Source organism: Aethina tumida, chromosome 3 (genome assembly GCF_024364675.1).
Source record: "Aethina tumida isolate Nest 87 chromosome 3, icAetTumi1.1, whole genome shotgun sequence".
In the NCBI taxonomy this organism is placed as follows: Eukaryota; Metazoa; Arthropoda; class Insecta; order Coleoptera; family Nitidulidae; genus Aethina; species Aethina tumida.
The window spans coordinates 2,575,111-2,591,545 of NC_065437.1; the positions used below are offsets into that span (position 1 = coordinate 2,575,111).

The 16,435-nt window shown below is 23.6% G+C and overlaps 1 protein-coding gene across 4 annotated transcripts in view; it reads right to left on the reverse strand.

Annotated features, from left to right (window-relative positions):
• Window positions 1-16,435, reverse strand: part of LOC109603017 (protein sickie) — a 211,460-nt gene that overhangs the window by 116,928 nt on the left and 78,097 nt on the right. The window contains exon 1 of one of the 4 annotated variants that reach the window (XM_049964724.1): window positions 2,080-2,552. The exons of the other annotated variants lie outside the window; for them this stretch is intronic. The gene's annotated coding sequence lies outside the window, so the exon portion shown is untranslated. Of the gene's footprint in view, window positions 1-2,079; window positions 2,553-16,435 lie in introns of those variants that run through there. 4 annotated transcript variants of the gene reach the window in all.

Sequence of the window (16,435 nt, forward strand, 5' to 3'; positions counted from 1 at the left end):
TTTCTAAAAATATGAAATGGGTTCTTGGACCTCCTTATCTTGAAAACTACTTAAGTGAGACACGGAACAGTAAAAAACTAATTTTTATATTCATGTACATGAATATTCATTTTGTTATGATAAATAACGTACTTTCAGATAATTTAAATGCATATTTAATTGATGTTTTATCATACATCCTTTTAATATCCTTCATATTAATAAGCATTAACATGTTTTTTGAATTAGACTATAGTTATTGTGCTTCAACAAAGCCAGAAACAAAAGAAGTGTTTTCTAAACAAATTCTTATAATTGTTTTAGTTGTCTCAATGACAATCCTTAAAAATAATGTAATCATCTTGTTGATACTAACCATTAATGTAATAAAATTAATGTAACCTAACCTAACTTAAACTAACCTAACCTAACCTAATCTAACCTAACATAAGACTGGAATAGGAAAATTGGGATCAGTTTAAGTTAGGTTAGGTCCAGTTATGTTTGGTTAGGTTACATTAATTTTATTACATTTTTAAGGATATGTAACTAAAAAGTATATAATAAATTGACATAATATCCTCCATGTCATAAGAATAGAAAAAGACAAGGAAAAAGTATTGAAGAAATAACAGGGTAATTCCTTAATCAAATTCTTACCCTGAAACTAATTCAATTTTCTCAACTATAACATAATGATGTTGAGGAAAATGTTGTATTCATTTAGTTGGTAATAGTACTTCCTGTACTGTCCCAGCAGGTTTGCCAACTTAATATATTCAAATATGACTGATGGGTGAAATAATCACCATTAGTATTATTATTGTCGTTAATAATTGTATTCTAATTTCTTTATAAAATGTCACTATTTATAGTAACTTTAATGAATAATTGAACACAAAAATATAATAAAATAATGGAGTTTTAAGCATTAACATGTTTATTGAATAAGACTTTAGTTATTGTGCCTCAACAAAGCCAGAAACAAGAGAGGTGTTTTCTAAACAAATTCTTATCATTGTTTTAGTTGTCTCAGTAAGTGTACAACGACAATCCTTAAAAACAATGTAATCATCTTGTTGTTACAAGCCATTATTTAAATATTTAAATTTATTTTAACTTAATATTTTTAAACTTAACTAAAAAACTTGATTGTCTAATACCAATAAATTGACATAATATTCTCCATATTATAAGGATAAAAATGGACAAGGAAAAAAGTATTAAAGAAAAAACAGGGTAGTTCCTTAAACAAATTCTTACCCCGAAACTATGTACTATACCAGCAGGTTTGCCAACTTAATATATTCGAATATAACTGATGGGTTAAACACTAGAGTCATTATTATTATTATTATCATTAATAATTGTTTTCTTAATACCACTATTTACAGTTGAAGATTAATATATACAATATAATAATTGAATCTTAAGCATTAAAATGTTTTTGAATAAAAATTTAGTTATAATCTAGTTGGTAATAGCCCTTCAAGTACTGTCCCAGCAGAATTACCAACTTCATATATTCGAATTTAACTGATGGAAAAAATAATATTATATAACACTATTGTTATTAGTATAATTGTCATTAATAATCGTATTTATTGTTTCTTTATAAAATATCAGTATTTATAGTAACATTAATTAACAGTTGTAGACAAAAATAAATAATATAATAAAATTGTAAGATGATATACATATATTTGTTTACTTTAAAAACAATTTTAGTAGCAATAAAACTACAAAATATAAACATTGCTAATCTCCACATTATTTTTTTCTTAGATTTTATGTCCTTCCCTTATCCACTTTTATTGAGTTTTTAGAATTTTTAGGTTAGGTTTAGGTTGGGTTATGAATAGATAAAAATATTATTACTACGTAATTAGATTACATTTTGGTATAATTTAAATTAAAATAAAATAGAAAAAAATTAATAATTCATATATTATTATTCAAATTTCAATATTTGATTTAAATTCATCAAAAACCCAAAAATTATATTTTACATAAATTTGTTTTCTTTTTACTTTACTTGTATTAATAGTATAAATATACGGTGTGTTAATAATTTGCCTTTTAATTAAAAAAAAGACCTACCTAAAAAAACACAACACTGAACAAAACTAAACCAACAACCAAACAAGCGAAACTAGAATAGTTTGCGGTCAAAAACAAAATCGCATTTTCACATCACGATCCGGTCAGGAACCTAGCGGACCCGCGATCCTTTTTCGTAATTTATTTATTATTATTATTATTATATCAGCACGGCACGCGTGAACTGCTTTTCGCCCGCGCACGGACAGTTTCGTAGTATCGTGGCTCGACGGCGTTCGCGTTGTCCGTGGGACTGCACCGGGCCGCCGTGGAGCCGTCGGACACGAGGTTTTCGGGTCCCCACCTTCGCGGCTCCCGTTTATCTCGACGCCTCTTCGATTCGAGACGGACGGTTCGGTGTACGGGACGTCTTGCTGGCTGGGGTTTTCTTTATTTTGTCGAGTGCTTGGGGATGGGGTCGAGAACGTTTTAAATAACAACCCCGCGGTTAAATCTTGCACAAGAATTTGTTATCCACCTTATTGAGCATTTTATTATCCGAATTAATGACAGCAATTTGTTTACAAACACCAGTGTGACCAACATGTTTATTTTTATGCTAGGTTATACTATCACGCGTTACTTAGATACGTTTGTAAACAAATCTTGTTTATAAGTTGGTAGCATCAAAATTTACAAATTGACATTTCTCCGCCAAAACTAATGTTATTAATTAAACAGGTAAAATCACATTAAATTATTGGTAGTGCCTATTTTGTACATTTACACACATTACTATTCATTGTAATAACCCATTTCTAACGAAACAAGTTGCCCGCGAAAAATCTTGTTGGTTGTGATTTAGATTATTTCGTCGAACACCTGACACGTGATGGGGGCGAGGAGGTTTCAATAACAACTCTGCGATTAAATCTTGAACTGCTATTAAAACTAACACAACACAACAATTTGTTATACACCTATTTATTGCCCAAATTATTGACTCCGATTTGTTTACAAACACCAGTGCAGCCAACATATTTATGTTTAAGTTAGGTTATCGTAATACACGTAACCTGGATACGGTTGTAAACAAATCTGTTTTATAAGTTGGCAGCATTGAAAGTTACAAAGTGATCAACCAAACTAGTTGTTATTAATTAAACTGGTAATCTCACATTAAATTATTGCTAGCATTTATTTTGTACAGTTACACACATTGTTATTCATTATAGTGACCCATTTCCAACGAAACGAGTCGCTTGCGAAAAGTCATGCATGCATCAATGTTTGCAGTAAAAGTCACATTAATTATTTAAAATATTATGGTGCAAAAGATAAATTACGCGGTCACGTATAACCTGCTGATGGTCAATTTGTAATTCCTAGATGTATTTACTTGCCAGAGATCGACGAACAGATAGGTGAACGTTGCATAAATATTAAACAGTTATTACTCTGAGAAGTTAAGTCTGGCTAAAATAATATGCGATTTTTTTACCTTAATTCGCCGTTAGGATCCACTTTATTATTACATTATTAGTCTACATTAGTGATTAGTTTAAAAAAAAAGTCATTATTTTAAACCGGTATGATTTCCAACAGTGTAATTTTTTAAGAAAATTGGACTATTATCCAATTTACTGTTGTTTAAGCCTTGAAAAAATACAATGTTTGAAGAATAAAGCAAATATTAATAGATAACAAACTTAATTTGACCAAAATACCGTCTTATCAATATAAAATCTTTGTCCAAAGATGAAATATGTATGAAAATACAAATAATAAATGATTAAATTCACCAATACAGTAACTTATATTTAATTTAAGGATGATACAGCCAAAAAAGTGAGTCCACTAATCACTTATCTATATAAAATCTCGGTTTAAAATTTCCCAACTCTGAAATATTTACCTGCTCCTATAATATTTATTGTGCTCTCCATTGTGTTTACTTTATCGAACTGTCTGTAATATTTCGTCATGGCTCATTGTTTGGCAAAAAAAAAATAGAATGAGTACAATGAAAGAATGTACCTTCGTACAAAGGAAGAATGTAGAAATGATTTATTTTCTCTTATTGTATCAAAGGTTTTTATTAGTCATTAGTTAACTGAATCACTTGTGGAAGTGGTTTTGCTTTAAAACTTAAGTTATTGTTTAAATATTTAAAATTATTAATAGAACATAATATTCTTTTATTAGATTAATTAGAAAAATGAAGACAAAATAATGAAAATTAATATTTATATAAAATATTTAGGAATATTAATAGGAGAAAATTATTAAATTATCTGATAATAATAATATATCAGTATTGGGGCAAAAATATGTAGTTGAAACTTGTTAAGGTGATGGAAATTCAGTAACACTTATTGAATTACCTGATAATCATGTTTAACTAAAAATTCAAAAGGTGTTTGAATAAATTCCTTTGAAACGAATAGAAAATACTGTCTTCCTTATTAAGCGTTTTGTCTCTCCTAATATCGGATCAGGTGTTCCAAATCTGATTAGCATATTATGCAAATGACCGGATAGAGAAGAGATACATCTCGTTTAATGTGTCGTAAAGTACAATAGCTTAATTCCGAGAATGCTGGACGGTCTCTCCTTTCGGTAGTGGCTTGGGAACGACTTTTTTGAATTTTATTTTCGGTACTTGGAAATAATTACGTATATGGTATAAGCCAATGACCGAAACGTAACAGTCGATTTTGGTGATGCAGTTCGGGCACTACTCACACATACATACCATGTACATGTCCACGTTAATTAATTTTGATTTTATAATTATCGCCAATATAAACCCTTATAAGTTAGAGTTTAGTCCATAAATTTGACTCGGGACAACAACAAATTTAATTACGGTAATCCGTACCAAGAAGAATATAATTTAACCGTGCATGTAATTTCGGGTTACGAAATTTCTGATTTTATCCGTCCCATTTGCATAATTGCGTATCAGGCCGGTAATTTGCAATTATTGCGCAAGAATGATAAAACGACAATGAAGAAATTTATAATAAAATTGACTTTATTAAATATTTTATGGGCAGAGACAACGTCCACAGGCTGATGCCATGAAATATTTACATACTTCATCATTCCTTTAACTCTTTCAAGACTTTAATTTGCGTTTTAATCAGTTTTTTTTTTAATTGACATAATAAAAAAGTATTTAGCCTTTTAATAATATTAAACATTTTTTAAGATTAATAAGTTTTTATTCAATAAAAATATAATTACACCATTTACTATTAAATAACTTATTTAATCATTGTTTAATTCATACTATTCTTAATAATTTTATATAATTTATAAAGTCAATAACTTTTACTCTTTGTCTTCGAAGTCTTTAGTTTGTGGTTAAATAATTTTTTATTAATAATTAATTATAATAAAATAAATTTATTTCTCTTATTATTAATTTTGAATATTTTATAAAAATACTTTAAATTATTTATATATTAGTAATACTTTTATTATTAATTTTAAATAATTTATAAAGATATTAATTTTTATTCTTTAAGCCTAATAATTTTAATAAAATTTCTGCTAATAATAATTTTAAATATTTTGCATAAATTTTAATTTTCATTATTTTAATGATTATTAATATAATATTAAATAATATTTAAAGATATTAACATTCATTATAACTTGGTGGTTGAATAATTGTTTTAATAAATAAAAATTTCTCTTCTTAATAATTTTAAACATTTATATAAATTTTTTAAGTAGTTTTATATTAATATTGTTATTATTTTAATTTTATTAAATTTCATTCTTTTAAGGCTTCAAAGATTTTAATTTGTAAAGTTTTTATTAGTATTTATATTAAAAAACATTTCTTCTATTAAATATTTAATATAAATATCATAAAATTAATTTGAGGTCAAATAATTTTTAATTATTAATTTTAATAAAAAATAAGTCTTCTATTAATAATTTTAAACATATTATATAAATAATAATATTCGTTATTTAAGTCAGTTTTTAAGTAATTCTGGATATTAATAATATTAAATAATATATAAGAATATTAAAGTCTTTAAAGACTTAATATTTTATGTAATTATTTTTTATATTAATTTATTACATTATTATTAACTGTACATAATTTTCAAAAGTATTAATTTAATTATCATCAATCTTTAAAGACTGTAATTCATGATTGAATGATTTTATTAATAATTTTAATAAAAAAACATTTCTCCTATTAACAACTTTAAATATATCATATAAATACTAATTTTCATTATTTTACCAATTTTTTACGTAATAATAATATTTAAAGATATTAACATTCATTATAACTTGGTGGTTGAATAATATTTGATTAATTGTTTTAATAAATAAACATTTCTCTTCTTAATAATTTTAAATATTTATATAAATTTTTTAAGTTGTTATTTTTTATATTAACATTGTTATTATTTTAAATTTATTAAATTTCATTCTTTTAAGACTTTAAAGATTTTAATTTGTGATTAAATAAGATTTTATTAATATTTATATTAAAAAATATTTCTTCTATTAAATATATTAAATATTTAATATAAATATTAATTTTCATCATTTTAAATAATTATTTTTAATTAATACTATTATTATTCATTTTTAACATTAAAATATTAACTTTCATTCTTTTAAGACTTTGAAAATTAATTTTTGGTCAAATAATTTTTAATTATTAATTTTAATAAAAAATATGTCTTCTATTAATAATTTTAAACATATTATATAAATATTAATATTCGTTATTTAAGTAATTCTGGTTATTAATAATATTAAATAATATATAAGAATATTAAAATCTTTAAAGACTTAATATTTTATGTAATTATTTTTTATATTAATTTATTATTAACTGTACATAATTTAGAAAAATATTAATTTAAATATCATAAGTCTTCAAAGACTGAGAATTCATGATTCAATGACTTTTATTAACAATTTTAATAAAAAAATATTTCTCTTATTAACAATTTTAAATATTTCATATAAATACTAATTTTCATTATTTTACTAATTTTTTAATTAATACTGTTATTAATAATATTAAATAATATAAAAAAATATTAACATTTATTCTTTTTAGCCTTAAAAGACTTTAATTTGTATTTATATAATTTTAATAAAATAACATTATCTTTAAATATTTTATATAAATATTAATTTTCATGATTTTAATTATTTTTCAATTAATACTGTTATTAATAATTTTAAATAATATATAAACTGTATAAAATATCAATTTTCATTCTTTTTTTTTTAAAGACTTTAATTTGTGGTCAAATAATTTTTGATTATTTGTGGTAATAAAAAACATTTCTCTTTTTAATAATTAATAATTTTCATTATTTTAATTATTTTTTAAGTTTTTTACTTTTATTAATAATATTAAATAATATAAAAAATATTTTTAGTCTAATTTGTGGATAAATAATATTTATAATTATTTCCTATTAATAATCCTAATAATATTTTTAAATAATTTATAAGTATATTAACTTTCATTCTTTAAAGACTTGAAGACTTTAATTTGTGGTTAAATAAACTTTGACTCATAATTTTAAATTATTTATGTAAATATTTAAGTAATTATTTTTTATAATAATGTTTAAATATTGTCATTTTTATAGAAACTAGTTTATTTTGATCCCTTTAGATTTTTACTATTTAAGTAATTTATTCCTACAATAATTGCCATAATTGAATTAAATTTGTGTTTTGATATTTCTATTAACAAGAACAGTAAATCTCTTTGTGCTATAAATAAATCGTATACAATATTTAGTACATTTACATAGTTATAATTTGTATCTGTTTAATTGAAAGTGATGAGAATATTTCCTATTTGATCCTTAAATTAGGGTTAATTGCCACTGAAATGTCTTAAAACAGTAAATCAAGACATTTGTGACTGTCATCATCACATTTTTTAGAAAAATGTGGAATAGTAATAAAGACCTACTTAACTTAATCATTAAATTTATTAATACTATGTTTTATAAAATGAATTATATAAATTTTAATACAATTTCACTGACAAATTTAGGTTCATTAACTCTTCACCTGTTAAAAATATCGTATCAACTCGAAAAACACCCTGTCTGTTTCACTGTTACAATAAAAAACTAATTAAACTCATTGAGAATTAAATTGGGCCCATATTATAACAAGTGGGCGATTGTGAATTAGGTAAAAGCGTCTCTAAAAGGGTTTAAATTAATTTCAAGGTACGTTCAAATTAACACCTTGAATTAATGGTTTAAACTTAACGATCACGATAAAGGAACGTCAGAGGATTAATCACAGAGGGGACAATAACCAACCTTTATAAAAGCTTCAAACTATCATACTCAGTTGTCGATGTGAGATTTTTTTAAATTTTCACACCCAGAACGGATATATTATGTATAAAAGATGCTTGACCCTCGACAAACACACGGCGACGATCATCCCCATCTTATTGACACACAAAGGCAAACATACCCCCGCATCCCTCGCGTCCGAAACAAAAACGGCCCGACAATTACGAGCGGGTCAATTACATTGAAATAATGTCGGCGCAAATGTCGTTTTCAGCGAATTAACAAACCAAACAGTGGTTTATTTGGAGAGCATCCCTCTCGTCACGATAATGCCAATCTGTATGCACAATACATGTGAGGCATTTTCAGTTAATTTTTTTTTCCTCCTACTGGGATAAAATTTATGGCGAGCAACTGGGAAAACGTAAACACGGACTGCCTGACTGGAATATATTGGACCGGGGGGCTGAACGAGAGAAAAAGGGTTGCCGCTGCGTTTTTATTGACGTTTGACTTTTATTAACCTTGTTTTACGTTATTACACGTTTACTGGAATTGTCTAAGCGTGCTGAAATTCCGGAACAAAAGTGTGGAGTATGTTAGACAAGTTGGATATCTACTTTACCGACTCTTACGTCAATTTATTAGCCTTCGTTAAAAATCTTCTGAAAACTTACTGTTGTTATCATGTTTTTGTAGCATTTTGCTTATTACACACTAAAGTGTACTTTAAATTTGAATATATTGTATAATTAATTAAAATAATTTTTTTATAATTTTAAAAGTTGAAAGATAAATTCCTGAAATTGTATTGAAAATGTTCATTGCCTTCATAAAGTTATAGGTTATGTAGATTTTAAAGCTTTACTCTACCTAAACTATAAATCATAATTTAAATATGAATATATAAATAATAATATAGTTATATAACTTTTTTGTAATAATTGTAGTAATTAAAATAAATTATTTTATAATATTAGATGTTGAAAGATTAATTCCTGAAGATGTACTGAAAATGTTCATAACCTTGATGAAGTTATAGGGTATGTAGGTTTTAATGTTTTATTAAGATCAGTGAAATGGTCGTTAACATAAGTTACTTTACCCAAACTTTAAATGACACTTTAAATATGAATATATAAATAATGAACTAAATTATTTTATAAGTTTAATAATAAGAAAACATATCCTCAAATTTAAGTTGATAATTTAGAATATTTTTCAACTTATTTTTAATAATTTTTCTATTTTTATCTTTTTAAATGTATATCTTTGAAAGTTCTCTTAATTATCATGTTTTTCAAAGTAATTTAGTGGTTTTCAATAAATCTTCTGATTTATAACAAATATAATATGAATCATCATGTATTTCCTAAAGATACTTTGAATTAACTCTAAAGTTTACTTTAAATTTGAATATATAAGTAATTAAAATAAATTATTTTATAATTTTAGATGTTGAACTATAAATCCCTGAAAATGTACTGAAAATGTTCATGACCTTGATGAAGTTATAGGTTATGTAGGTTTTAAAGTTTTATTAAGATCAGTGAAATGGTCGTTAACATAAGTTACTTTACCCAAACTTTAAATGACACTTTAAATATGAATATATAAATAATGAACTAAATTATTTTATAAGTTTAATAATAAGAAAACATATCCTCAAATTTAAGTTGATAATTTAGAATATTTTTCAACTTATTTTTAATAATTTTTCTATTTTTATCTTTTTAAATGTATATCTTTGAAAGTCCTCTTAATTATCATGTTTTTCAAAGTAATTTACTGGTTTTCAATAAATCTTCTGGTTTATAACAAATATAATATGAATCATCATGTATTTCCTAAAGATACTTTGAATTAACTCGAAAGTTTACATTAAATATGAATATATAAGTAATTAAAATAAATTATTTTATAATTTTAGATGTGGAACTATAAATCCCTGAAAATGTACTGAAAATGTTCATGACCTTGATGAAGTTATAGGTTATGTAGGTTTTAAAGTTTTATTAAGATCAGTGAAATGGTCGTTAACATAAGTTACTTTACCCAAACTATAAATCACACTTTAAATATGAATATATAAATAATAAACTAAATTATTTTATAAGCTTAATAATAAGAAAACATAACCTCAACTCTTAGTTGATAATTTAGAATATTTTTCAACTTATTTTTAATAATTCTACTATTTTTATCTTTTTAAATGTACATCTTTGAAAGTCCTCTTAATTATCATGTTTTTCAAAGTAATTTACTGGTTTTCAATAAATCTTCTGATTTTTAACAAATATAATATGAATCATCATGTATTTCCTAAAGATACTTTGAATTAACTCGAAAGTTTACATTAAATATGAATATATAAGTAATTAAAATAAATTATTTTATAATTTTAGATGTTGAACTATAAATCCCTGAAAATGTACTGAAAATGTTCATGACCTTGATGAAGTTATAGGTTATGTAGGTTTTAAAGTTTTATTAAGATCAGTGAAATGGTCGTTAACATAAGTTACTTTACCCAAACTTTAAATGACACTTTAAATATGAATATATAAATAATGAACTAAATTATTTTATAAGTTTAATAATAAGAAAACATATCCTCAAATTTAAGTTGATAATTTAGAATATTTTTCAACTTATTTTTAATAATTTTTCTATTTTTATCTTTTTAAATGTATATCTTTGAAAGTCCTCTTAATTATCATGTTTTTCAAAGTAATTTAGTGGTTTTCAATAAATCTTCTGATTTATAACAAATATAATATGAATCATCATGTATTTCCTAAAGATACTTTGAATTAACTCTAAAGTTTACTTTAAATTTGAATATATAAGTAATTAAAATAAATTATTTTATAATTTTAGATATTGAACTATAAATCCCTGAAAATGTACTGAAAATGTTCATGACCTTGATGAAGTTATAGGTTATGTAGGTTTTAAAGTTTTATTAAGATCAGTGAAATGGTCGTTAACATAAGTTACTTTACCCAAACTATAAATCACACTTTAAATATGAATATATAAATAATAAACTAAATTATTTTATAAGCTTAATAATAAGAAAACATAACCTCAACTCTTAGTTGATAATTTAGAATATTTTTCAACTTATTTTTAATAATTCTACTATTTTTATCTTTTTAAATGTACATCTTTGAAAGTCCTCTTAATTATCATGTTTTTCAAAGTAATTTACTGGTTTTCAATAAATCTTCTGGTTTATAACAAATATAATATGAATCATCATGTATTTCCTAAAGATACTTTGAATTAACTCTACAGTTTACTTTAAATTTGAATATATAAGTAATTAAAATAAATTATTTTATAATTTTAGATGTTGAACTATAAATCCCTGAAAATGTACTGAAAATGTTCATGACCTTGATGAAGTTATAGGTTATGTAGGTTTTAAAGTTTTATTAAGATCAGTGAAATGGTCGTTAACATAAGTTACTTTACCCAAACTATAAATCACACTTTAAATATGAATATATAAATAATAAACTAAATTATTTTATAAGCTTAATAATAAGAAAACATAACCTCAACTCTTAGTTGATAATTTAGAATATTTTTCAACTTATTTTTAATAATTCTACTATTTTTATCTTTTTAAATGTACATCTTTGAAAGTCCTCTTAATTATCATGTTTTTCAAAGTAATTTACTGGTTTTCAATAAATCTACTGATTTTTAACAAATATAATATGAATCATCATGTATTTCCTAAAGATACTTTGAATTAACTCGAAAGTTTACATTAAATATGAATATATAAGTAATTAAAATAAATTATTTTATAATTTTAGATGTTGAACTATAAATCCCTGAAAATGTACTGAAAATGTTCATGACCTTGATGAAGTTATAGGTTATGTAGGTTTTAAAGTTTTATTAAGATCAGTGAAATGGTCGTTAACATAAGTTACTTTACCCAAACTATAAATCACACTTTAAATATGAATATATAAATAATAAACTAAATTATTTTATAAGCTTAATAATAAGAAAACATAACCTCAACTTTTAGTTGATAATTTAGAATATTTTTCAACTTATTTTTAATAATTCTACTATTTTTATCTTTTTAAATGTACATCTTTGAAAGTCCTCTTAATTATCATGTTTTTCAAAGTAATTTACTGGTTTTCAATAAATCTTCTGGTTTATAACAAATATAATATGAATCATCATGTATTTCCTAAAGATACTTTGAATTAACTCGAAAGTTTACATTAAATATGAATATATAAGTAATTAAAATAAATTATTTTATAATTTTAGATGTGGAACTATAAATCCCTGAAAATGTACTGAAAATGTTCATGACCTTGATGAAGTTATAGGTTATGTAGGTTTTAAAGTTTTATTAAGATCAGTGAAATGGTCGTTAACATAAGTTACTTTACCCAAACTATAAATCACACTTTAAATATGAATATATAAATAATAAACTAAATTATTTTATAAGCTTAATAATAAGAAAACATAACCTCAACTCTTAGTTGATAATTTAGAATATTTTTCAACTTATTTTTAATAATTCTACTATTTTTATCTTTTTAAATGTACATCTTTGAAAGTCCTCTTAATTATCATGTTTTTCAAAGTAATTTACTGGTTTTCAATAAATCTTCTGATTTTTAACAAATATAATATGAATCATCATGTATTTCCTAAAGATACTTTGAATTAACTCGAAAGTTTACATTAAATATGAATATATAAGTAATTAAAATAAATTATTTTATAATTTTAGATGTTGAACTATAAATCCCTGAAAATGTACTGAAAATGTTCATGACCTTGATGAAGTTATAGGTTATGTAGGTTAGTTTCATGTGTTCAGTGATCATACTTGAAATATGAATATAAAAATAATAAACTAAATTATTTTATAAGTAGTAGGACAACATATCCTTAATTTAAAATAATTTTCAACCTTTTTATATAAAATAAATTCAAATTTTGTTTTTGAATCTTTGAAAAGTTAATCAAACTATAAGAACTACTTTAAATATAATAATACAAATAATAAAAGTATTTAATACTAAATAATGGAGTGTACTTTAAAAGTTAGACATCTACTTTATCGACGCTTATGTCAATTACTCACTCTTCATTAAAAGGCAATATATTGCCTGAAAGAGAGCTTATTTCGTAATGCCACCTCCACGAAACGGTTAACAGTAACTATTCGCTCATCGCAGTTCTATAATTAAGCATTCTTGTACGTTACAAAGACATTCGTAGTTAATTAAAGGCCCGCGTCTCTCAAACAAAAGCGATCGCAACAAATAGAATTACCGTTAAATACGAAATACGTCTTGGATAGTGTACGTCGTAAGTACCCAACGTAGAACGTTTAATCTTCGTTCCGATCTGCCATTTAAAGCCAATTAAAAAGGACCGTCGTTATTTTTCGCCTCACTCCATTATTGTTCAAAGCACAGACACCGGGTTAACTGAGCAAAGCTTTGTTATGGTTTTTTTGCCTTAAATTATGACACTTAAAGAGCCACAACAAACCCCGGGGGTAACGTTAATCCCCCTGAAACATTAAAATCAGCCCGAAACACGGAAAGGTCCTTAAAATCAACAAACGATAAATCATTAGCTTAAATTTAATGAGCTTTTTGGTGACGATATAAATACACATATTTATATGTATTTTTTTTTTCCTTGCAGGTACCATTTATCCTCGTTGGGCCGTAATCCTATTCCCGGCCGAGATAAACGGGACATAAATCTGCCGGCCTGAGGAACACCCACGTATTTTTTTATATCACACGTCAGATAAAATCTCGATTATAATGGTCGGATCGTACGCTGGTCAAACGAATCTCCGTCTTTTATTCAATTCATGCATGTGACATTTTAATTTTATTATTATTTTTGTTTGTTCGTGACGCGTGATTACAATATTAAATGTTGGATGGATTCCTCTTCTTTTATCTGGTTGTGTAAGAAATTAATATGAATGAATATAAATAGGTATGAACTAATATCAATAATATGTGAACAGGGTAAGTGAACTTTAGCTAAAGTAGTCTTTAGGTTTTTAAACAACTCCAAACTCTTATGTCTTTCAGGGTACTATAGTTCTGTACATCCTGTAAATTTAATTTAAAAGGAGTCCTTAAATGTGTAAGTAAGTTATTGGAATGTATATCCTTAACATTGAGTTGATAATTTGGTATTATCTCAGTTTCTTGTATTAACTCTAGAATTGACATCTTTTATATTTAAATCTTCCAAAAATCAATTAGAAATTATCAGTCTCTTCAAATAAATTTATTAATTTTCTTGAGACTTAACAGTGATATAAATTCATCATCATTGACTCTTTAAAGGCAGTTTAAATTCATTCTTAAGTATACTTTAAATTTGACTTAAGTAAGTAAGTAATTGAAAAGCATATCCGTAACTTTGAGTTGGTTATTTGGCATAATTCTTTTTCTTTAATATTAACTCTAGAATTGATGTCTAGAAGTATAAATTTTCCAAAAAGTTAAAACAAATTATCAGATTATTCAAAGCAATTTATTGAGATACAATTTCTTCTTCAAATTATCTTATTATTTCTATAATCATTGTATCTTATTCATTCATTTAAACACTAAATGATTATTAACTAAACATTTCATTGTTTGCACAATAATGTGAAAAGAAATTTATTTATTAACCTTTTAATACTTTACTTTAGTTAAATAATTTCAATATTTTTTATATTTTCATTTTCCTCAATATATTCCTTAATGGTACATAAAATTCACTTATATTCACTATAATTTTAATTTTCTTTGTAATAATTTTATAATATTTTTATTCTTAAATTTAAATTTTAAAATATGAATACCATAAAATTGTTAAACTGTATCAATAATCAATAATTTCATTAATTTTAATAACTTGCATAACTTCAATATCTAACTTCAACTACTTCAATAACTTTAATAACGTCAATAACTTCAACAGCTTCAATTATTTCAATAAGTTCAATATCTTTAATAAGTTCAATTGTTTAATTTCAGTAATTTCAATAATTTCAGTAATTTCAATAATTTCAGTAATTTCAATAATTTCAATAATTTCAATAATTTCAGTAAGTTCAGTAATTTCAATAATTTCAGTAATTTCAGTAATAATTTTATAATATTTTTATTTTCAAATCTAAATTTTAAAATATGAATACCATAAAATTGTAAAACAGTATCAATAATCAATAATTTCATTAATTTTAATAACTTCCATAACTTCAATATCTAACTTTAACAACTTCAATAACTCAGTAACGTCAATAACTTCAATAGCTTCAATTATTTCAATAAGTTCAGTAACTTTAATAAGTTCATTCAATTGTTTAATTTCAGTAATTTCAGTAATTTCATTAATTTCATTAATTTTAATAATTTCAATAATTTCAATAATTTCAATCATTTCAATAATTTCAGTAAATTCAGTAATTTCATTAATTTCAATAATTTCAATAATTTTAATAATTTCAGTAATTTAAGTAATTTAAGTAATTTCAATAATTTCAATAATGTCAGTAATCTAAGTAATTTAAGTAATTTCGGTTATTTCAGTAATTTCAATATTTTCAATAATTCCAATAATTTCAATAATTTCAATAATTTCAATAATTTCAATAATTTCAATAATTTCAATAATTTCAATAATTTCAATAATTTCAATAATTTCAATAATTTCAATAATTTCAATCATTTCAATAATTTCAGTAAATTCAATAATTTCAGTAATTTCAGTAATTTCAATAATTTTAATAATTTCAGTAATTTAAGTAATTTCAATAATTTCAGTAATTTCAGTAATTTCAGTAATTTCAATAATTTCTATAATTTCAATAATTTCAATAATTTCAATAATTTCAATAATTTCAGTAATTTCAATAATTTCAGTAATTTCAATAATTTCAATGGTTTCAATAATTTCAATAATTTTAATAATTTTAATAATTTCATTAATTTCATTAATTTCAGTAATTTCAATAACTTCAATAACTCAATAACGTCAATAACTTCAATAACTTTAATAAGTCAGTAATTTCAGTA